This window comes from Lissotriton vulgaris, chromosome 4_1, assembly GCF_964263255.1.
Source record: "Lissotriton vulgaris chromosome 4_1, aLisVul1.2, whole genome shotgun sequence".
Classification (NCBI taxonomy): domain Eukaryota; kingdom Metazoa; phylum Chordata; class Amphibia; order Caudata; family Salamandridae; genus Lissotriton; species Lissotriton vulgaris.
The window spans coordinates 2,034,436,101-2,034,460,201 of record NC_141691.1 but is presented as its reverse complement, the minus strand read 5'-3'; positions in this window follow the sequence as shown (position 1 = coordinate 2,034,460,201).

The following is a 24,101-nucleotide window of genomic DNA, read 5'->3' as shown; positions in this document are numbered from 1 at the left end:
ATAAGATCAGTGCAAAAAATCAGTGCCAAAATTCACGGTATGGCCTTACCCCATATGAAATTGTATTTGGAAGGCCAATGAACATTTGGGGAGATCCTAAGCCACGCCCCATCCTTGTGTTCTGATGAATGATTATTTGGCACAGTTAACTGACCGTTTGATCTCTATTTATCAACAGGTTCGAGAAGCGCTTCCTGACAGATCTACATGTGAGGCCCATGAACTCCGTCCTGGCGTCCACGTGGTGGTCAAGGTCTTTGACAGATTGAATAGCTTGGAGCCGAAGTGGCGAGGACCAGGGCAGGTGCTCCTGTCAACAAGGACAGCAATTGGAGTGACGAACAAGAAGAACTGGGTCCATAGCACACACTGCAAATGTGTTTCGCCTGCCTTGGTGGAACCTGCTGTATTGACCGACCATCGAGAGATTCAGGAGACAGAGAAAGGTCAGGCAATCTCACCTGACGAATCTGCGGAAGTCTTCCTGGACCACACGATTCCTGGAGCATCGCGATACCACTTGAGACCGAGGAAATAATCTGCAGTGCTGAAAAAGACTGGTTGAGCTACTGCCCTGGGTTAGTGAAACAGAAAGCCGATGTGGCAAGGGGGGGATCAGTCCTGCGTAGAGTAGTGACACCCGTCTTGGCCCGTGGTGAAGAAATCAACGGGTGCCCAGGGATAAGAGCTCCAACGATTGTTTTAATGAGTTTTTAGAAAGATCAATTATCACTGATGCCAAAATGCATAACAAAAGAATCATTTGTGCTGTAGGTTTGTTGTTGCTCCGGTGGTTATGGCAATCATCACCTGGTTTGTTGAGAAAGTGGCTCCTGTTCGACAGCTTTTTATTGCCACTACTCCAGTACCAGTGGAACATCACTACTTCACGCTTCCCTACCATGAGTATCGACAATCCTACCTAAATAATAAATTCATCCAGATGTTGCATCATACACATAATGCCACTAATACTACCAACTGTTGGGTGTATGGGATGATACATGCTCACCAAAAGAAAGGAGGAACACCTTTTATTCCTCTACCATTTTACCATAATAATTTGTGTCTCGCTTGGTATGCACATTTGTTTGATTCCGGAAAGCCTTCAGAAGGTGGGATTCACTTCCGTCTGAATAAAGTATGCTATCAAGATAAAGATGGTTGTTCTCAAGCTTAAGGTACTAAATGGGAATGGGAAGAGTATCAACCTGATAATATTTTGATACCATATGTCTTCACGAATATCAGAAACGTTGAAAACATTGGACCTTTTTTAATTTCTGTGACAAGAGCTACATCAGATATATGTATTAGTAGTGTTGGGAGAGTTACAGTAATTCTAACCATTGAAGGTGCTACTATTAGCAGTTTTATGTCTTCATATAATACCTATTTTGTGCACGGTAATAAAGGATACTATCAATTACCTGTTGGGTGGTCTGGGGTATGTTACATATCATTTTTGTTACCACCTGTGTTTTTAGCCCCTCCATCATATCACCGGGATTCAAAATTGTGCAATGACTTTTCCAAGAACAGATACAAACGAACAATAAGTACAGATGAGGTTGATCAGACTGATACCACTTTGCAACAATATGTCGATTTCAATTTGGGTTGGTTCTTCTTTGTGGGTGCTGCATTGAATAGCAGAAAGATCAGGCGATTGACGCGTGTTACGGAACCTGTCACCAGTCAAACAGCTATGGCACTTGAGAATATTCCCCAGAAGCTGCAAGTTGTGAGGATTGTAGCACTCCAGAATCGCATGGTATTAAATGTGATTCTGGCTAATCGAGGTGGTGCATGCCGTATCATTGGCAGCAGCTGTTGTGTCTTTATTCCGGATCTCTCACCTGCAGTATATGATGCAATCTCTAAACTGCATATGATTGCTGCAGAAATTCACCCAGAGACTGGTACATGGACATTTCCGAAATGGATATGGACACTCTTTATTACTTGGGGCTGGAAGCTACTGACTATTCTATGTATACTACTGGTGATACTATTTACATGCTGTAGTTGTATACAATGTGGTCCTATGCTTTGCTCCATGTGCATCACTGCTTGTACACCTGCCAAAAGAAATAGTACGGAAATGAAAGCACAACAAATGTTAAATAAAGAGATCACTGAGATTATGAGCATCAATGGACAGGATGCATATCTAGATTACCCCAGATAAACGAATGTCTTCAGCTAATGCTAAAATGGTCATATGTTTGGCAGCAATTAGGGTAGCATTAGCGGAAGCCATCCTGCATTTAGAGACTATCTTATCCGTTTTGTGGAATCCATTTTGTATTTCTGTCAGCCATTTTGTTTGCCGTCTGCTACCATGTGTTCGCCATGTGCTCTGTCCTACCTTTCTGTTAACTGTTCTTGAATTCAGCCTAGAGACAAACTATATTTAGCATCTTCCACGTTCGCACATGCTCAGTTGAGCTTGCAGCTGTCCATGCACCTGCTGTTAGTCTGTAAGTGTCAGGATGTGTTCACCAGAATTAGCAACTGTTAGCTCCTCCCACTTATTGACTGTGCATTTTCTGTATTACCTTATATGTACCTAAAACCAGCATTTTGTACCCCTGTGTGGGTATTAAAGGACTCACGGCCACATGCATCATTGCACCCGTTTGCGATTCCTAAATTGCGAAAGGACATGTGTGTGTGTAACATGACACTTTAAAAAATGCATTTTTGAGCATTTTTGAAAGATTTCGCAAATTAACACGAGGTTCAACCTCGTGTTAATTTGCTGCCCCTATTTGCGAATTCGCATTTTTTAAAACATTCATGCATTGCATTTAAGGAATCGCAAAAATGTGATTCCTTAAATGCAATCGCATTTTTAGAAATCGCAAAAAAATGCGATTTCTACACAATTGGTTAATGCATCCCAAAAAGTGATTTTGGAATCGCAAACGGCCGAATTTTGCGATTTGCACCGTTTGCGACTCCAAAATCGCTTGATGCATGTGGCTGTCAGCTCCTTCCATTCAGTGTGCTACTTCATACATTACCGAAGGGTGTTGTGTAAATGTAGTTCCACCTCATGAGGATTAAAAAATCTTGTATTTTCTTTTCCAGTTTCTGTGCCAACTTCTTCATATTGATCCCAGGACTCTGTGCAGAGAAGGGCGAATCCCTTGCACTGGTAGGCCTGGCTGAGGCTATTGTGCAATGGCCCACAAAGCCTTCTTTCCCATGAGCCCTGACTGCATACTAAGTATGGCAAATTTTGCGGATCTGCGGTCCGCGAATTCACAAAAAAAGCCTGCGAATTCCCGAAATTTCCAGCGAAATCGCAGATTTTTTTCCGATTTTCATCTACTCAACTGGAGTACTTTCTACTGGCTAATCAGTAAGTTCTACCTCGTTGGGTAAATGTATAGGACTTTTCCTATACTGAAGCTGCATAAAGGGCCAGAAGATATGTCTCCACTGACCATGTGTGCCTGTAACGTGCCACCTCGCCAAAATGCGCTGAGGTCCCTAGAGTGAGCTATCCATCATGGTTGGGATTGGGAAAGGGCGGGAAGATGTTTGATGCCGCTAGTGTGTGGTGCGGGGCTTCTATGCGTGTTCACATGCCTCTTGTGTATAAAGGGTCAGAGAGGGAGCCGGGCAGCAGGTGAGGAGAAAGCAGCCTCCTGGTCACAGGAACGGGAATTTCGCTTGAGAAACTCAGGGATGCAAAGACCTCCCACAGGTATTACAGCTAATTTTCGACGGCAAATATGGGGTTAAAGCACACTTGCCCAGCCTCGACCGTGCTCACTAATGTTTTGGGCTGATTAATACGTTACTGAATTTGAGCTTCAACTCGGGCACCTGCTTTATTTATATCTGTAAGTGCTTCCTGTTGAGGTTTAATTTTTGTGACAGGACCTCGTGCCAGAATCAATCCTGCCCTGCATATTTATTCACGAAGATGCCACCATTTTGGGCAATACTTCTTCTCAACTAGAGTACTACTGGCTAATCCAGTAAGTGCTACCTCGTTGGGTAAATGTATAGGGCTTTTCCTACACTGAAGCTGCGTAAAGGGCCAGAAGATTTGTCTCCACTGACCATGTGTGCCTGTAACTTGCCACCTCGCCAAAATGCGCTGAGGTCCCTTGAGTGAGCTATCCATCATAGTTGGGATTGGGAAAGGGCGGGAACACGTTTGATGCCGCTAGTGTGTGGTGCGGGGCTTCTATGCGTGTTAACATGCCTCTTGTGTATAAAGGGTCAGAGAGGGAGCAGGGCAGCAGGTGAGGAGAAAGCATCCTCCTGGTCACAGGAACGGGGATTGCGCTTGAGAAACTCATGGATGCAAAGACCTCCCTTGGGTATTACAGCTAATTTTCGATGGCAGATATGGGGTTAAAGCACACTTGCCCAGCCTTGACCGTGCTCACTAATGTTTTGGGTTGATTAATACGTTACTGAATTTGAGCTTCAATTCAGGCACCTGCTTTATTTATATCTGTAAGTGCTTCCTGTTGAGGTTTAATTTTTGTGACAGGACCTCGTGCCAGAATCAATCCTGCCCTGCATATTTATTCATGAAGATGCCACTGTTTTGTGCAATACTTCTTCTCAACTGGAGTACTACTGGCTAATCCAGTAATTGCTACCTGGTTGGGTAAATAATAGTGCTTTTCCTACACTGCAGCTGCGTAGGGCCAGAAGATTTGTCTCCACTGACCATGTGTGCCTGTAACTTTGCCACAGCGCCAAAAGGCGCTGAGGTCTTTTGAGTGAGCTGTCCATCAGAGTTGGGAAAGGCGGGAAGACATTTGATACCGCTAGTGTGTGATGTGGGGCTTCTATGCGTGTTCACATGCCTCTTGTGTATAAAAGGTCAAAGAGCGAACAGGGCAGCAGGTGAGGAGAAAGCAGCCTCCTGGTCACAGGAACAGGGATTGCGCTTGAGAAACTGTGGGATGCAAAGACCTCACTCTGGTATTATAGCTAATTTTCGATGGCAGATATGGGGTTAAAGCACTCTTGACCAGCCTCGACCGTGCTCACTAATGTTTTGGTCTGATTAAAACGTTACTGAATTTGAGCTTCAACTCGGGCAGCTGCTTTATTTATATCTGTACGTGCTTCCTGTTGAGGTTTAATTTTTGGCCCACAGGAAGCACTTACAGAGTAAAAGCAGATGCCCGAATATAAGCTAACTTTGTAATCATTTTAGAATGGTGCCAGCAAGCACTCTGGCAGCTTGCCGGAGCTATTCTAAAATGGTTACAAAGTTAGCTTCAACTCGAGCACCTGCCTTAACTGTGCTTCCTGGCAATTTCGCAAGATTCGCGGTTCGCGAAATTGCCGAAAATTTGCAAATTTAACGAGCAGAGTGGATTTTGCACCTATACTTACTGCATACAATGAAGAGTTAGAACAATTGAAATTTTTCTTTTGTATGGTTCCACAGATGACTAAACAATTTACACTTTGTGCACCAGTTCCAGGGAGGTGGTTCAAATTCACAATCTTCCTTACAATGTCAACATAAATTATATGAGTAACGTCTAATAGGCAGACAGGACATTGAATTGGTTACCAGAGACACAATGGAGGATAGTGCTGTCTGCCGAAGTGGTCAAGGCCTGTTTTTGGATTGTATAGCTTCAGCTAATCTCACCTCTTACATATTTGAGACATGTACAGTGTATATAAGTTACCCTTCTATTGGTAGGATATTTTGGGGAGGAAGACATGTGTAACTACTGCCTCCCCATTCACATTCCAAATGCAGATCAGAGTTGTGATGGCATCCCTGTCTCAGTGTCCGTTTTGGCAAAAGGGCTGTCCTGTGCTGGCATAATGTAGACAGGCCACATCTCCCAAATGACTAGGTAGGCATCTGAGTAGTGAACACTCCTATTTGACCACAAACAGTACAATCTCTTATTTAAACACTAGCAAGCCCTTACCATGTCAATTTAGTGAGTGTGTTTTGTGTCATGTACCATTGTGCCCTATGTACCATGTGCTGCAGTGCAATGAGCCTGGCTGTAAAGGTGTTATGACTATCAGACACAGTGGGGCTTATTTACAAGACCCTTTCACAGCTGGCGCATCACTTTTAAAATGGGAAAAAGTGAGCTACCGGCGGCGCAAGGGGCTTGTAAATCAGCCCCAGTAAGTATTTCCTAAAGGATTTTTGAACAGTGTACAGTGTACTGTCTGTCATGGTCTATCACATTACGTACCACCTCGGTCAACCTGATCTTAGTGGGCAGTGTCAGTATCTGTATGTAATGACCAGGTTGTAAATTCATCCTCACAGATATTGTCATTTGAATTTCTAATTTCTAGTTGAGCATAGAATGTGACATGGTCAGTATGGCGATGCTGTCCATGGATCCACGTGTGTGAGAAGTGTCAAGTTGCTTCAAAACTTGCACACAAGGGTCTACTACATATTTGTGACAATCTGTTTTGACATGGCCTCCATGCCTACAGCTCCAAGTCCATCAGGGAATGGTTAGCGCCCAGAAGGTGTGGACCCTGGGGTTCTTAAACCAGCAAAGTCCACACTGCCACAAGAGATTGAAGGACATTTGCCCCCTCAGCATGAATGTTGCTGAGATGCAGGTGGGTCTGGCCCCCTGAAGTGGTGAAAGGTTGGCACGCCCGATCTTGACCCCCCTTCCGCTGATAGCCCACATTCTGTTGGTGACCCAGCCAGAGCTTGATGGGCATTTAAGGGCCTAACAACAGCTAATTGGGCATGAGAGTTTTGCTGAGTATGACGTTGTGCAATAATGACTACCTTTATCACATCCATTATCAACCCAGGAAGCTTTGAGATGACTCCTGGGTGATGCAATGTGCAGAAAGTTGATTGTGTAGGAATTGCAGGAGGTGCCTGGTTTATACAACTGTCTAAATATTATGTAGCATAAAAATAGACAGTGGCACCCAAACAAATCCTTCCTTAGTTGTGGATCCCATTTGGAAAATAATGTCTGAACTGATCCAGGATACTCGTCTTCCTTGTGTATGAGGTGTGGCTCTCAGACTACTGTGACTCTTGTGATGGTGTGGCAGTCGCTTGCGGCATGGCCAATTAAGCACTCAGAGTGCAAGAAGTTGGCTGAATATTCCCTTGTCCTATGTGTTTGTATGGCAAAATGATACAGATAACAGCCCCACAGTTTAATCTTGAGTTGCCTACCTGCACATCGCACTACAATAGATGTTTTCCTGGCACAATCACAGCAGCTGCACACTTGGATAGAGGGTGTAGATGGTAGAACATCTGTATGCATTATGTGATGTATTGTTTGTAGATTGTGTACATAGCAATACATCTTTGTGATGGGCAGACAGTGTAAGGTTGATGAAATGGAGCAGTGTGTCTGGTTTGGGTGAATGTGTACACCCCTAAGGGGTGACAAGGTTGGATGGGATCAGAGAAAGTTAAAATTTGGTATCTTTGAGAACGTGGTACTGTACTTCACTGCCCTTTTACCTATCCCAAAAAGCACTTCAGCACACCATCAGGGGTAGCAAGCGCTATATAAATGCAAACATTTTCTTTCTTCTATCCCTCCTCTGTCCTTCTCAATCCAAACAACTTCCTAACATATCCATCACTCAAATCACATTTTTCACAGAACTAATTTACCATTAATCTCTTAAGGGTTCTGTAGTGTGCTTATCCCAGAAAAAGCAAGTTCACGTCTCACCAGGGGTAGCTATATAAATGCAATTACAATATAATACATTGCAATAGAGTCTGCCAATGTTAATCTGAGTGCCAGAGCTTACTCTGTATGCTTTGAGGTGGGGTAGACATGTGCATCAGTGCACAGTCACACTGTGGCTGCTGACATGCATGAGGGAGTGATATCTTGAGCCATTGATGTGCCCTGTGTGTCAGCAGTCAGCACAACATGGGGATGCAAAACACCAGACAATGGTTTGGACCGCACATTACCAGACCTTGTGGAGGCCACGCTCATCTTCACGGATGTGCTCATTCCAAGGACTTCTGTCCTTTAAGGGTTGTTCTGACATTGACAAATGTTCTGTGGATGAGGTCTGCTTACATGCAACATCATTGACTAAGATTGCCATTGCCTATGCCTTGTTCTTTTGTTTACACAATTACAAGGTGATTTGTACATGTTTATCCACACGACCTGTGACATATACTAAGTTCTATCATTTGTACCTGTCAATTGCATCATCTGGCAGTAGACAAAAGTGAGCCTGGTGAGTGGGGGGGAGGGATAAGCTGAATGTGGTGTACACTTCCATGTCAATCATGCCTTCTGAGTGTAATGCCTGAGTAGTTGCTCTACACTACAAAGGTATATTAGTGTATGCATGCAAGATTATATATTTGCATGTCTTTCGGCCTTTCATCGCAATGTTAGAGCAACACTACACCATTGGATATGGGCCTCATTTGATAGGAAGTATGTAGGTCTTGCTACACATAATAGGATGTGAGATGTATATGTTGGCACAGGCAAGAGTTGGCATTATCAAAAGCATCATGTAGCTGGATTTTACTCGTCACATGTGAATACAACCTGTTCTCATGGCAAAGGTTGTGGTGAAGTAGCCAATCTGTCTACAAGTAATTGACTTTCTGATGTGGAACGAGTTGAATATAGATTTGCTTTCAGATGTGTTGCAAGACAATAGTATTTTACCTATGTCTCCTTCTGTTACAGTATCAACAGTGGGCAGGGAAGGAGAGGGGCCTGCCACTGTTGGGAAAGCAGCTGTCAAGAGGGTTCACCAAGCACTGACTGACACAGAGGGAACCAGTGCCTCGTACGGGATGGGAGTACCCTGGTGGAGACAGATCATACATCTACCTCCACAATGTCACACTCCAGCAGCGACTCCATGGTGGTGAATGGACAAAGGAAGAAAAACATCACCATCTTGGTTTCCCAAACCGTGTTCTGTCTCCACCCTTCATGCTGCTCTTCAAACTGTTATCTTGGCCCACTCCCCTAAGATAGCAGAGTCTCCTTCTCCCAAGGCATCGCAGCCCTAGCCCCTTTATTCATTGCTGCCCTCAGTGTGGAGGCCATAGACATCCTGCATCAGATCTCTGTGGATCAAACTGCAGTCCTGAATGCCCTCCGAAATCATGGCAACAAGTTGTTCTAAGTTGTTGCATTGCTGGAGGGCAGTCATTCAGACATGGCAGGCCTGCAGAGATCTGTCCAGTCTCTGGCCTTGACACTTACAGCAGCCATCCATACCTACTAGCCTCCCATCCCTGCTCCACTCCCTTGCCTCCACCCTCCCAATTCCCCCACCTGACCAGATAAATACGGAAAGCTGAGCACAACGGCACCCAGACATCCACATGCAGCACACATCAACACCACTCCAAGAAAAGCAAACACACTATACCCACCACACCCTGCACAACACCCACTTCTAGCACACAAGACACACCACTCACAACACCATGCCCGGACACCCTTGAGACATACCGACAGAGCACATGTATCCACATCTCAGACCTCAGTTTCCTCTGTCTCCAAAACCACAACCATCACAACACCTCCTCCCTTATTTTTGAAAACCCCCACACTGTGTGACCTGGACCTCCGGCCTGCCACTGCTACCTTCTTCCAGAGTTTAGAGGGCTGGGTTAACACCAATTCCTTTCAGTTCCACTTACAGCCACCCCCCTAAGAAGGGTGGCACCATCAGACCTGCTGAAAACATCCCTTCCCAACAGGAGAAGAAAGGGTGAGAGAGTCACCCATCTCGATCCCATACCAACATCATCAAAGGGAGCCAAAAAGACATCCCCATCATTCTGAAAACGGGGAATAAAAACGCCACCTCTATGTCCATCCCACAGTCACCTTCAGGGTTATAAGTGTAGCCCTCACTATACAAAGACCAGACCACTCTCTACCTAAGCCAGCCCTCTCCCTCCAAGGTCCAGCCCTCCCACTACCCAAGCCAGCCCCATCCCCTCACAGGTCTAGCCCTTTAACTACCCAAGCCAGCCCTCCCCATCCCAGGTCCAACCATCCCACTACCCAAATCATCCCTCCTAATCTAAAGCCCAGCCATACCAAGGATTGAACAGCCTTCCCCTGCCCACCCATATCCCCCTGAGCGGTGGCTGGAGTGTCCATGTGATGCCCCTATCCTCCTGGGGAGTTTTCCCTGGCAGTGAACTGTGTGGCAAGTTTTCTGGCAAAACAGATGTGTCTGCTATTTGGACTGGCCATTGGCCTTATTGCTTGGTACATTTTTACAATGTCATTGCATTCATTAAAGCTATATTTTCCTGTGGACCTTCGTTGTGGCCTTGCTAATGATGCAGAACAAGATATGTGTATATGATGACATGTTACAGTCTAGTAGTAGTACCAGTGTCACTATGGCATATCATGTATTTGCAGTTGCAGGTGTACCCAGACCTTTGGCAGGTAATGGGTTTGTAGAATCAGGGGGTCAATGGGGAGATGATGCCTATCTCTGATGGGTTACTATTAGGCTATACATTGACTTGGACCAGCAATCCATCCGGGGTCCATGGCGTCAAGCTTCTGCCAGCTCAGGAAGCATCTCCACGAATTACTGGTGAGTCGAATCAACGTGCTAGTGAACCAATTCATTCGATGTGCCGGAGTTTGTATACCCTTAGCACCAGACACCAAAACACCATGCACAAGCTGAGTTTGCTGCAGAAAGGGGGGCATAGCCCATACCTTGGCATTAATTAGCTTATTTGTACAGAAGATGAGATGAGTCAATTATTTAATTTAACACTTATAACCTTGCAGACATTCTGTATAGCGCTTACTTCGAGTTGTGAAAATATGTCAATTGGCTTCAGCAGAGAAAGCTGAGATCAATCATCACCTCCGATCCACTACCCCACAACTCAGAAGCTATGATGCTGCTTACTTGAGAGTCCGGGATCGAGGTTTTGTCAGTAGGTGGACCTGCTGAACTGTTTCGCAGACTAATGTATGAGAAGAGGCAATAAAAAACATGAGAACCTCTTCCCTCCTAAGCCAGAGCGGAATGTGTTCCAGTTCCTTCTTTGAACAAATGGGGCAATGTTTTCTCAGCTCCCCCTCCATAAAAACAGGCTGAGAGGACGGAGGGGGACAATGTGGCACAGTAGCACATATAAATCATTGAAACACGGAACAGAGCCTGGTGCATAGTGCCCACTGCCCACCAAATTGTAACCTTTTGCTTTCAATCTAGGCGAAGACCTGATGGAGAAGCACAAGGGCAGTCATTGGGCCAAGTATCATAGGCTGGAAGGAAAGTAATGTTTAAGCTTGCGATCCTATTCATCGAGGAGATCTCATGTTACCTCCAGCAATACATCTCTTTAAAGAGTGTCTGGAGCAGTGCAGGGATGACAATGAATCCCTGAATGTTTCTCTGTTTCTTTTTTTACCCTACCTCTTTAAGATGCTCTGGCTTTCAACTGCAGTGCCTGCCAATCCCTTTCTCCTGCAGCAGGCAGTACTCAATGGCCCTGAGTGGGTACACTGCGCAAAGGACAAGTGGCAACCGTGCAGAAGCGAGACCTGGGAGCTGGGCTACTTCGACCTTTGGACCCACCTGATGCGCATCCTACGGTTCTTGGCAGTCGACTGCCAAATTTAAATGACAAGGCTGCTGTAGGAAGGTGGATATCTGACTATGGTTACCCCCAAACTTTTTGCCTGGTGTTTAGCTGGTTTTTGACTTAGTTGGCCTGGGATCCTGCTATTCAGGGGCCCCAGGCTGATTGCTCTCTCCTTAAAATGGACTCCATGTACCCTAGGTGCATAACATAATTAGAATTGGTTCACCTTATAGGCCCCTGTAACAGTGTACCATAGGTACCCAGGGCATAGGTGTAGCCAAGGCCTACCAGGGGCTGCAGCATGATTAGTGCCACCCCTGGCCTGGCCTCCATATTTGACACAACTGGCTGATCACTCAGCTGGGGTAAGTTGGTGTAATCACCTCTTGCTTAGATATAGTATCCCTATATCTAACCCTAAACTGGACACATATGTTCCTATCAGCCACTCCTATGGAAGGCCTCATCAATCCTGGAGGCAGAGTGCTTGGAAATATGTGAGATGGTGCTCTAGCGTGAGCTGAGCCTGTCTGCAGCTGTCGGGAACCACTCCCTAAGCTGTTCCGGGATATTGCCATACCATATACTCTTAAGTGCATTATAATCCTCGCGGTTATATGCTATCTTTGGTTTGGCTTTATCAAAACATGTCGAGTAAGGTGTCATACGAATTGGAATACTATCCCCTCGACAGTTCTGTCGACGGGGATAGCATTCCACCCTTCTAGAGGGACACAACATGTGTGTAGCCTTAACCCCAGTTAAAGTTAACCAGAGCCTCAGCATCACAAAATGGATGCTGCCACCACAGACACATGTCTGACCTCCTGCTGCTGGGAGTCCTTCCAGCGAGGAGGGCCTGGACAAAGGGTTTCCTGCCTGGGGAGGTGCGAGCACCACCCCAGACAGGGTTTTGTGTATTGGGTAGGACAGGGCTGAATAGATTGAGACATGCCTGGGGCACACAAGGTGTCCCTGTGCATAAGCCAGCCCAAACCGGTTCTGGGGCTTTCCAGCCCCAGTCCTGGCGAGGAGCTGGACAAAGGAGAGGGGGTGTAACCACTCCCCTTCCTGGTCCCACCCAGAGGAGGGACCTAGTAGGTGATCCACCCCTCAGATTGGGAATAAGAGTGGGAGCAGTGCCATTGCACAGCAGATCATCCTGAATCAACTTTACATGAAGAAGAAGACTGGACATCGACATTCTGCTGCACAGAAGACTGAAGAGAATCTCCCTTGTGGCCTAGGAGTGGCCACCCTGTGAACACAGGTACCAACCAGCAACTCGACGTCTGCTTTGCCGCCGCCTCCCGCCGGAGCCGGAGCCCAGAGCCCTACAAGAACCAGACTCCCAGACCTCTCAGAGCCCGATCCACAGTCCCTGCAAAGAAGGGACCCGTGGAGGCACCGAGTGACGTGGGACCGGACCTCTTGGAAGACACTTGAAAAGCTGACTGCGCAGCTTCTGAGGCATCCTCGACGTTGTGCTTTGGGGATTAAGAACCCCCACAACCGAGCAGCCCTTGCATCGAAGATCAGCCCTCCAGCATCTCCACGATCTGCGTGGGGCCCTTTTGCATTGTGCCACTCGACGCGCCATCCCGGCCACTAGCTACGTGGTCAGCGGCCATCTTGGCGACAAAACCGACGATTTACACAGCAGGTCTGGTTGCTCCAGACCTACCCAAGCTCCTGTAAAAAGGAGCACCCGCTCTGACCTTGCTGGTCCGAGTGGTAAGCATCTTTCAACTTCTGCCTGGCTTGCCTTTGCCAAGGCCTGTTTGCTCCGATCAAGTTGCCGACACCGCCAACAGCGAGAAGCCTGCGTGGGACAGCTCGTGACCGACTCCTGGATGTCCTCGCCCCCGGGTATCCACGTGGCTGCAGAAAGAAGCTACCCAACAATGCCTGTTTGCACCCGACATCGCCTGGTTCCAATCTGGTTCCACGGTAGTCACTGGCTAGTGACTTTGAACACTGTCCCCTCTGCTTTCAGGTCTACACATCTTCAGATCCACCCTTGGATCCACCGGAACTCTTCACATCGAGCCGCCTGCAGCATCTTCAGCTCCAAGCACCATCGACCGGCGTGACGAAACCCGACACTACTTCGACCCTGTGCACCCGCTTCCTGTGGGTGAGGTAACTCAGCTCCGCCAGTGCTCCTGCATTGGTACACATCTCAAGGGCCTGTGTCTTAAGTTTCAGCTCCGTAGGTCACTCGGAAGGTTCCTAACTTTCTAACTTTGTACTTTTTACGCACCATAGACTTTACATTGGAAAGTGCGTGCACTTTGAACACTGCACCCGAGTCCCGTGGGCCTCTCCCGACTTAGTCACTGCTAGTCTCGAATAGCTCCAGCGATTCCCACGGCCCTAGGCCTCTTCTCTTTTCTCCTGGTATCTCTTATACCACTTTCTTAGTATATGGTTTAGGTGGCCCCTAGGGCTCATCCATATTGTGCAACCTTTGTGTATTTTAAACTGTCTTGTGATTTAACGCTTGTGCTTCTGTGCTCATAAAGAGTCCAGGGGATTTTATAGTTAATAAATCAATATATATTTTCAAAATATATCTGTGTGGTGTCCCTTTCATTTGGTATTCAAGGGGGTTGTGTATGGTATAACAGCTGGCTTCACATGCCTTTCAGAGTTTAGCCTAAGACTGCTTTGTCCACGTTACCACTAGGATAACTGGTCTACAAGGTTGAATTACAACCATCATCATAAGGGTTGCTTGGCATGGTACAAAGTGATCACTAAGAATTAGTGAGCATTATATACCAGGCCAACTTCTCACATTGGTGAGCAGCGGATTGGGATCTGAGCTTGCTGTTGTTTTACCATTACAATCTTTGAGATTATCATTTGAAAGATCATACAGGTACCAGCTAGGTACATATAAAACAAGACTAGTATACATAAGTTCTACTGAACTTAGTTGTTGTAGAGCAAAGGGAGTAGCACACCCTAGCTACAACTACTAGATAGGTTTAGTAGGTAAACACCAGTGTAGGTAGATTGCAACACATCCACCCACACTAGAGCAATGTCTGGAGCAGAGGGGTCCAGTGGACTTACTCCTGTTGAGAGTGACCCTCCAAGGGCACCATCCAAATTTGCTATTTTTTCCTTTAAGGAATTAAGACAGCTTTGTGTCTTAAGGGGTCTGAAGACAGGGCCTTCCCCTACTACAGACCACCTAAGAGAGCTCTTAGACCAGTCTGAGACTCTAAAGCCCTCTAAAGCAAACCCCACAGGGAATGCTGAAGGAGGCCATCCTTCAGGGGATGTCACTGTAGACACCCCTGCCCCTATCATCCTGGTAGATGAGGAAGCCTCCACCACTGGAGCTCCTCAGGTAGATGAGGAGGAAGAGGAAGAGGAAGAAGAGGAGGAGGTGGAAAGCAGTGAGTCAGATGATGACAGAAATAGTCAGGTGCTGGTCAGTAGGCTGAACCAGGCTAACTTAATCTTACTTGGGACTGAATCAGGTAACAACCCATTCAGACCCCCAGGTGGACTTAACCAGAAGCCTAGGAGGAGAAGGACTCACTCAGGTGACTCTGACAACTCCCATGCTTCTAGAGGTTCTCATGGTCACTCCAGAAAGAGGATGACTAGCCCTCAGAGAAGGGAACATGAGACCAAATTGAGAGAATCTCAAATTAGAGAGGCTGAATTGAGAGTCCAGAGACAAGAGTTAGAAATTGCCCTGGCCCAAGAGAAACTTGCTAGAGCAAGACAGCCTAGAGAGAGTGGATTAGGATCCACTGGTGGCAGCAATATCCAGAAGGATAAAGACAGGTCCTTTGATACAAGAAACCTGAGTAAGATTGTGCCCCCCTACAAAGCTGGGGATGATATCCACAAATGGATGACTGCACTTGAGAGAGCCTGCATGGTACAGCAGATCCCTCAGGAGCAGTGGGCAGCAATCGTGTGGCCCTCCTTTGAAGGTAGAGGCAGAGACAGACTCCTCACAGTTAGTGATGGGGATTCTAGAAACGACATGGTCCTGAAGAGTGCTCTGATTGATGGGTTAGGCTTAACCACTGAACAGTACAGGTTAATGTTCAGAGATACCCAAAAGACACAGACTCAGGACTGGTCTGAATTTGTTGAGTGTGCCACTAAGGCTCTGGAGGGCTGGTTGCTGGGAAGTAAGGTTACTGACTATACAGGATTGTATAATTTAATTATGAGAGAGCAAATCTTAAGTAATTGTCAAAATCAGCTTCTACATCAGCACCTGGTTGACTCTGATCTGACCTCCCCACAAGAATTGGGTAGGAGGGCAGACAAATGGGTCAGAACCAGGATCAGGCCTAAGAACCAGGGTGGTGACCAAAAGAAAGAGACTACCAAGCCTCAAGAGAAGGGTGGGGGTAAAAGTAAGGAAAAGACTTCCCCAGGGCCCCAAAACTCCAAGAATGGGGGTGGGTCCCAAGACACTTCTACAACCCAGAAAAAGCCTTATTGTCATACCTGTAAACAGGTGGGGCATTACAAAACAGATAGCTGTTGTCCCAAGAATGGCAATAAGGAGAATATACCTCCAGGTAAGGCTCCAACACCTCCTGTCACTGTTAGCAGTGGTCCCCCAGGTGGTGGGAGCACCCCCAAGAATTTGGGTGGGTTTACTTTTGGAGGACAGGTGGACTCTGGCCTATCCAGGTCCCCTAACTCAGATACTCTTGTCTATGAGACTGGCATGGGGTTTGCCAATTTCACTGCTTGCCCAAACACTTTGAGCAAGTATAGACAGGAGCCCCTCATCAATGGCTTGAAAGTTGAGGCCTTCAGAGACACAGGGGCTAGCATCACCATGGTGGCTGAATGTCTAGTCCCCTCAAGGCAACTTTTACCTGATGCCAAATATCAGGTGACAAACATTGATGGCATAGAAACCAATCATCCCATGGCAGTAGTCAATCTTAGCTGGGGAGGTGTCACTGGCCCAAAGAGAGTGGCAGTGTCAGCAAACTTGCCTGTAGATTGCCTACTGGGTAATGATTTGGAAATCTCAGCCTGGGCTGAGGTTGAACAGCAAACCCATTCTAGAATGGTAAATCTCCATGGAAAGGTTAGTGGGGCTGTGATGGCTACAGCCCCAATACAAGATGTCCTTCCTGAAAAGGTTGGGAGGGCTGAGCAAACCTCAGCCCCATCTTTAGATAACCTCCCTCCTGAAAAGAGTAGCAGGGCTGTACTAGTAACAGCCCATACCCAAACTGAGTCTCCTCCTGAAAAGGTTGGTGGGGCTGTGATGGCCACAGCCCAAACTCAAACTGATACATGGGTAGTGAAGCATGAAATGATGGATCACTCCACCCAAACAGAGAGCATTGAGGAGGAAGAGAAATCTCCCTCCCACCAGACTTTAGGAAAGGATCAGCCTCCTCAGGGAACTGATCTTACCCCTGATGAAGGAACTGTCCCAGAGGTTGTTAGGCCTGGCTTGACAGAGCCTCTGATGGCAGTGGACCCTTCTCAGGTGGGACCCAGTCTGGAGCAGGTAACCTGCCCCTCTCTACCTTGCCTTACTCAGCCCAGGGCTGCAGAGGACAAGAAGGACAGTGAGAGCCAAAGGGCCCCCTGTCAAATAAAGCACCCCCATCAACAGATTAGGGGCACCGAAACTAGTAGCCCTAGTGAGGTGAAAACTTTAAAAACTCCTGAGGGATCCCCCTTAAAAGTAGCTAGGGACCTCCCCCAGATGGATATTGTTGGGCACAGCCAAACCTGGCACCAAAAGGCCCCAAACCTGACATGTTCCTCCAGTAAGCCAAACAGAGGGACCCAGCCTCCAGCTTTAGGTAGCCAGAGGTTGACCCTGAGAGCACAGTGCAACTCAGTCAAAGAAAGAAAGGCACACATGGTGGAGAGTGATTGGAGGAAGCTGAGCCCTACAGAGGAAACTCACTTCAGTACTCCATCTCAACACCAGCCTTTGACTTTGCAAAGACACACCACGGGTAGAGATTCCCTATGGTGGAGACCCTCAGATACCCTTAGGGTGAGGGATTGCTTAGTGGACCATGAAACAGGGGGTTACCAAGCCAGAGCTGGTACTTCCTTATATGGCCACTTAGGCAATATAGGCTTACCTGGTCAAAGATAGCCTTATCTCCTTTCGTTTGGGGGTGGGGGGGTTATGTAGGAAGGTGGATATCTGACTATGGTTACCCCCAAACTGTTTGCCTGGTGTTTAGCTGGTTTTTGACTTAGTTGGCCTGGAATCCTGCTATTCAGGGCCCCAGGCTGATTGCTCTCTCCTTAAAATGGACTCCATGTACCCTAGGTGCATAACATAATTGGAATTGGTTCACCTTATAGGCCCCTGTAACAGTGTACCATAGGTACCCAGGGCATAGGTGTAGCCACGGCCTACCAGGGGCTGCAGCATGAATTGTGCCACCCCTGGCCTGGCCTCCATATTTGACACAACTGGCTGATCACTCAGCTGGGGTAAGTTGGTGTAATCACCTCTTGCTTAGATATAGTATCCCTATATCTAACCCTAAACTGGACACATATGTTCCTATCAGCCACTCCTATGGAAGGCCTCATCAATCCTGGAGGCAGAGTGCTTGGAAATATGTGAGATGGTGCTCTAGCGTGAGCTGAGCCTGTCTGCAGCTGTCGGGAACCACTCCCTAAGCTGTTCCGGGATATTGCCATACCATATACTCTTAAGTCCATTATAATCCTCGCGGTTATATGCTATCTTTGGTTTGGCTTTATCAAAACATGTCGAGTAAGGTGTCATACCAATTGGAATACTATCCCCTCGGCAGTTCTGTCGATGGGGATAGCATTCCACCCTTCTAGAGGGACACGACATGTGTGTAGCCTTAACCCCAGTTAAAGTTAACCAGAGCCTCAGCATCACAAAATGGATGCTGCCACCACAGACACATGTCTGACCTCCTGCTGCTGGGAGTCCTTCCAGCGAGGAGGGCCTGGACAAAGGGTTTCCTGCCTGGGGAGGTGCGAGCACCACCCCAGACAGGGTTTTGTGTATTGGGTAGGACAGGGCTGAATAGATTGAGACATGCCTGGGGCACACAAGGTGTCCCTGTGCATAAGCCAGCCCAAACCGGTTCTGGGGCTTTCCAGCCCCAGTCCTGGCGAGGAGCTGGACAAAGGAGAGGGGGTGTAACCACTCCCCTTCCTGGTCCCACCCAGAGGAGGGACCTAGTAGGTGATCCACCCCTCAGATTGGGAATAAGAGTGGGAGCAGTGCCATTGCACAGCAGATCATCCTGAATCAACTTTACACGAAGAAGAAGACTGGACTTCGACATTCTGCTGCACAGAAGACTGAAGAGAATCTCCCTTGTGGCCTAGGAGTGGCCACCCTGTGAACACAGGTACCAACCAGCAACTCGACGTCTGCTTTGCCGCCACCTCCCGCCAGAGCCTGAGCCCAGAGCCCGACAAGAACCAGACTCCCAGACCTCTCAGAGCCCGATCCACAGTCCCTGCAAAGAAGGGACCCGTGGAGGCACCGAGTGACGTGGGACCGGACCTCTTCGAAGACACTTGAAAAGCTGACTGCGCAGCTTTTGAGGCATCCTCGATGTTGTGCTTTGGGGATTGAGAACCCCCACCACCGAGCAGCTCTTGCATCGAAGATCAGCCCTCCAGCATCTCCACGATCTGCGTGGGGCCCTTTTGCATTGTGCCACTCGACGCGCCATCCCGGCCACTAGCCACGTGGTCAGCGGCCATCTTGGCGACGAAACCGACAATTTACACAGCAGGTCTGGTTGCTCCAGACCTACCCAAGCTCCTGTAAAAAGGAGCACCCGCTCTGACCTTGCTGGTCCGAGTGTTAAGCATCTTTCAACTTCTGCCTGGCATGCCTTTGCCAAGGCCTGTTTGCTCCGATCAAGTTGCCGACACCGACAACAGCGAGAAGCCTGCGTGGGACAGCTCGTGACCGACTCCTGGACGTCCTTGACCCCGGGTATCCACGTGGCTGCAGAAAGAAGCTACCCGACAACGCCTGTTTGCACCCGACATCGCCTGGTTCCAATCTGGTTCCACGGTAGTCACTGGCTAGTGACTTTGAACACTGTCCCCTCTGCTTTCAGGTCTACACATCTTCAGATCCACCCTTGGATCCACCGGAACTCTTCACATCGAGCCGCCTGCAGCATCTTCAGCTCTAAGCACCATCGACCGGCGTGACGAAACCCGACACTACTTCGACCCTGTGCACCCGCTTCCTGTGGGTGAGGTAACTCAGCTCCGCCAGTGCTCCTGCATTGGTACACATCTCAAGGGCCTGTGTCTTAAGTTTCAGCTCCGTAGGTCACTCGGAAGGTTCCTAACTTTCTAACTTTGTACTTTTTACGCACCATAGACTTTACATTGGAAAGTGCGTGCACTTTGAACACTGCACCCGAGTCCCGTGGGCCTCTCCCGACTTAGTCACTGCTAGCCTCGAATAGCTCCAGCGATTCCCAAGGCCCTAGGCCTCTTCACTTTTCTCCTGGTATCTCTTATACCACTTTCTTAGTATATGGTTTAGGTGGCCCCTAGGGCTCATCCATATTGTGCAACTTTTGTGTATTTTAAACTGTCTTGTGATTTAACGCTTGTGCTTCTGTGCTCATAAAGAGTCCAGGGGATTTTATAGTTAATAAATCAATATATATTTTCAATATATATCTGTGTGGTGTCCCTTTCATTTGGTATTCAAGGGGGTTGTGTATGGTATAACAGCTGGCTTCACATGCCTTTCAGAGTTTAGCCTAAGACTGCTTTGTCCACGTTACCACTAGGATAACTGGTCTACAAGGTTGAATTACAACCATCATCATAAGGGTTGCTTGGCATGGTACAAAGTGATCACTAAGAATTAGTGAGCATTATATACCAGGCCAATTTCTCACAGCTGCATTGCATTTTATGCCTCTTTCTACTCCTTAACTAGTTCAACTTCCCTTCCAGTTCCCATAGTATAGGTGAATGTGATTAAGTTTAATGTAAATGGCTTCCACTAAATGGAAGTGCCACTGCTGTATTAGAAATGCTTCCAAGATCCGTGTTAGCCTCATTGAAAAAACACCTGGGATGGAAGCTAAATAAGGGCACTGTTAAACTCCGCCATGCGTCGGATGATGAGTTTTTTTTACAAACTACGTATTCAAAGCGAAGTGCCAAAATCTCAGTGACCCTCGCCGATGGAGCAGATTTCACTGCCCACCCTTAATTATAGTTCCTTTCTCTCAATATTTACACTTTAATAACTTATTCCCATGTTAGCCTATGGAGTCATTGTGAGTCAAATGTGAGTCGCATGCCCTACCACATATAAGGGACTTACATAGAGGTTGTCAGTAACATTTGTAGTTATACCTAATTACCATGCACTTTTAATAAGAGCACAGACCCTGGTTCTGGTTAGCAGACCCCAGGGTACAATCAGAGTCAGAAAACCAGCATCTAGTAGTCAGAATGGGAGCAAAAGTAATCGCATTATTTTTGAAGGCATATATAGTGTCTCTTAGAAGGTAGTTCTCAAAAAGGATCTGCAACTCACACCTGCACAGCATGTCAGCTTAAAGTTCTGTTGGCCTATAATAGTAGAGGTGTCTAGTCCTTTTGTGATATTGAAACATGACAAGCATGTGCAATGCAATTGGTCTCGCCTTTAGGACCTTATATATATTTAGCTATGCAGCACATTACTCTGGGTGCTGAAACATGTACTGTGCTTGGAAGGAAAGTAAGCATCAAACTGCTTGACGTGCCAGGAATGGGAACACTTGGAGAGATATTGCCTTTCAGCAGGAAATTGTGTAGTCTAAAGCTTTGTTTTTAATATATAATCAAGGACTTCCGAAGTCATATCACTAAAAATACAAGTTTTGAAAAAATATTAATCTCTACAGGTGCTCATGGAAGACAATTTCTATGGACTGCAAACTACAGAATGTTAAAGTGATTCTGGGAGTTTACTGACATCTGATGGTCGCTTTCTATCAAGAAAGCTAAATAGAGGCACATGCCAGAAAATTAAAAGAAAAGAAAGTACATCAGGAGAAAGCAATTCTGATATTTTACTGACCTCTTCTGGAGTTATTTATCAAGACAGTTAAATAGAGGCAGTTGAACAGAAACAAAATCCCTAAGTGGAAGCAGACAAGTCCTAGGGCTGATCTCCACAGCCCACGAATTGAATACACATATAAGTATATACTAAAGTATATACAAGAGGTCCCAAATGATCAACCTATGAAGGGAGGAAAGTAACAGTAGGTTTCTGTGCACACTTTTGTGAACAAGAAGCATTCTTCAAATGTCCAGTGTAATGATGGAGGAACATGTTGCTGGGAGACATGCTGAATCATGAAGTTCTAATCTCAGGTCTGAAGTCACAGTGAGGTACAAAGGGAGGCATTGCATGACTTGGGTTATGTTGTGTTATATTATCAGTTCCTAATAAAGCGCATGTGTACCAATGGTTTCTTGGCGCTTAAGAAAAGAGAGGGTGTGATGAGCAGAGTTGGAAAGGCATTTCACCAAGATGCAGAACGAGGAGTCAGCAACAATAGGATCATGTAAACAGGCATGTTTTATATCCTTACTATTTGAATAGTTTAGGCATGCAGGTAGACAGGGAGAGAATTCCATTTGGCTGCTATTATGAGCAAGAAACTCCATCCTCTGAGCCTATGTTTAGAAATTCTAGGCACAGTTAAATAGTTTGTGAAGAAGAACATCGAACAGTTCATATCATGCCATGTAAGGCTTTAAATACAGAGCACAGGTTTCGAATTGGACCCTCTGTTTTCCTGGCAGCCAATAATTTCAAGAGAGGAGTGACACTTATTATCTTACCGACTGAAACATGTAGCCTTCCTGCTGCTATTTCTGCCTGTTGTAATCAGTGTTGATCATACTTGGGAAATCCTAGGTTGGTCTTATTCGGATAGTGAAGTCTGGAACCAATATTGGCTGCCATTATTCTTTTCAGTGCCTCTACAGAAATGTTGGAGAGAAACTCTCCAGATGTTCGCTAAAGAAAGATGGCTCTGAGCAACCTTAGAATCTATTTGTGGTTTCACTTAAAGATGGATGTCCACTATTACCGCAGGGTTTTTGCTGATTTCAGAGCATTTGGGAGGAAGAGTAACACGGGGTCCACAGATCTGTATTTTTGCTTATAATTACTGCTTTTGTTTTATTTGTTTTAATTTTTAAGCAACTATTTGTCACCCATCTGCAGGTAAACGCATGGTGTCTTGAAAATGTTGTTGGAAGGTAGTGTTTCCATCTAAATGGAGCAAGATGCGCAAGCCTTCAGAGAAATTCTATAAAGGACACCGGGGCATATTACCAAGCAATAGCGATAATTATCGCTATGCATGGTCAGCGGCTAAAATAATATTGCTGTGCTCCGACGATTTTTACCGCTGAGATACCTTGATATTATCAAGGTTTATCTCAAAAGCGGTAAAAATACTGGCAAATGCATGAATATCGCGTGAAAATCAGCGATATTCATGCATTATCGTGACAATGCTCTTAGCCATGTTATCCACCTTCCATTGGATAACATGGCTAAGAAATGCTCTGGGCAGGCATTAGCTTTTGGAAAGTAAGGCTTTGTTGATATTTGGCGATAGCGATATTAGCGACTGTTTGTAGTCTCTAACATCTTGGCACGCCCACTTTGCATGTCATTAGCGATATATATCGCTGACATGCAAAGTGGGCCCCCAGATGCTCGCTATCTCCTACTAGCTGTCGCTAACTGGTGTTAGCGACAGCTAGGTAATAGGGCTAGAAAATTATCGCCGCTTTAGCAGGAAAAAGTCCAGCTAAGGCGGCGATAATGGTAATATGCCCCACCGTCTCTCAGCCAGCTCTCAAATGAAGGGTATAACATGGATGTTAAGCAAGTGAGAAAATTACATACAAGCTTGCGGACTCAATATTTGACTGGCACACTTTCTGTTAGGAAAGAGGACAGTTGAACTGCTTATATCCCATACTTTAGGCAGGATTTCATCATTGTTTGTGTAGTGTTGTCTTAGCGGAAACCGGCTTGTAAGGATGTAAATAGTAAGTTCCTTGTAGATAGTTACACATTAGTTGTGCCACATGCCAAAACTTTGGCACTATATGGCAGAAGGGTGATTGTAAAATCTTTCTTCAGAGTATGGGGGTGATCACATATGTTTGTTTTTTAAAAGGGGGATCGTAATGGCTTTCTTAACATTTTCTGGAATTTCACCTTATAAAAGAGGCATTCAGGATTGAGAGTAGAGGTTCCATTGTGACTGGGGATCCAGTGCTTAATTTGTAAATTAATAAGTGTTGGGGCTCTCGTAATAAGGCCACTGCAACTTGCCCTTGCCATGCTGCTAATGATAGTAAAACCACAACTACTAACCATCACACTCCTACAACCGTTGCAGGCTGGTTTATGTGTTTTATTTATTTATAGTTCTTTCCGTGCATATACACCTGCTTCAATGTGCTGGCA